This window comes from Petaurus breviceps, unplaced genomic scaffold (genome assembly GCF_028583685.1).
Source record: "Petaurus breviceps papuanus isolate PSGF00001 unplaced genomic scaffold, PetGlider_PUasm1.0 90847, whole genome shotgun sequence".
Lineage (NCBI taxonomy): Eukaryota > Metazoa > Chordata > Mammalia > Diprotodontia > Petauridae > Petaurus > Petaurus breviceps.
Window position 1 is genome coordinate 15,530,657 of NW_027187360.1, and position 1,462 is coordinate 15,532,118.

Here is a 1,462-nt window from a genome sequence, read left to right on the forward strand (position 1 = left end):
ATTTAACAGCTTCTCCATTAAGATCAAAGGGCATGGAATGTAATATTCTTGAGAACAGAGGAGCTGGGTTTGCAACCAAGAATACCCTACCCAGCAAAACTGAGTGTAATCCTTTAAGGGAAAAAATTAATTTTTAATGAGTTAAAGGACTCTCAGGCATTCTTGAGGAAAAGACCAGAACTGAACAGAAAATTTGGCTTACAAGAATCAGAGAAACACAAGAAAGTAAACATAAAAAACTTATCATAAGGGATTTAATTAGGTTGAACTACTTCTTTGTAGCTCTTAAGAATGTTATTAGTATTATAAAGTATAAGAGGACTTGGAGTTGAGTTGATTATGATGGGGTGGTCCTAAAAAAACATTGGATAGGAAGAGGTAAAATGGAGTGAATTATCTCATACAAAAGAGGTGTGGAGGAAGAACTTTTACAATGGAAAGGGGAATGGGGTGGATGATGGAGAGCCCAGGAACCTTATTCTCATTGGAACTGGGTTAAAGAGAAAATACACTTAGTTGAGTGTAAACTAACTTTTAGAGAAATAGGAAGACAAGGGGATAGTTTAAGGGAGAGATTCTTAGAAGGGTGTGTAGATTAGGGAGGCAGGGTCAGAAGTAAATTAGACCTCTAAGAAGGAATAGGATAAAAGGAAAGAGAAGGATAAATGATGGCAGAAAATAGGATGGAGGAAAATACACAAGTAGAAAATATCATTTTGAATATGAATGGAATGAAATCACTCATAAAATGAAAATGAATAGAACCTGACAATATGTTGTTTAAAAAAAAAACTATTAAAAACAAGAGACACATAAAGTAAAAATAAAAGGTTAGAATAGAATTTATTATGTTTTAGCTGATGCAAAAAAACCAGGAGTAGCAATCATGATCTCAGACAGAGTTAAAGCTAAAATAGATTTCATTTAAAGATGTAAACATAGAAACTACATTTAATTAAAAGGTACTATAGATAATGAAATAATAGTAGTAAACATGCACCAGATGCTATAGCATCCACATTTACAATGGAAAAGGTAAATAAATTATAGGTGGAAATAGCAAAACTGTAACAGTGGAGGACTTCAACCTTCCCCTCTTAGAACAGGTAAATTTATGCAAAAAATAAGAAGTCGAGGAGCTGAATATCTAGATATGATAGACATCCGGAGAGAATTGAATGGGAACAGATAGGACTATACCTTTTTCTCAGCAATATATGGCACCTTTACAAAAGCTGACCTTATATTAGGGTATAAAAACCATATAGTCAAATGCAGAAAAATTAAATGCATTAATTTTAGATCCTAATGCAGTAAGATTACATTTAATAAAGGACCATGGAAACAGATTAAAAATTAATTGGAGGGGGCGGTCTAGGTGGCGCAGCGAGTAAAGCCGGTGCCAGAGTCAGGAGGACCCCAGTTCAGTTCCAGCCTCAGACACTTAACACCGCCCCCCCCC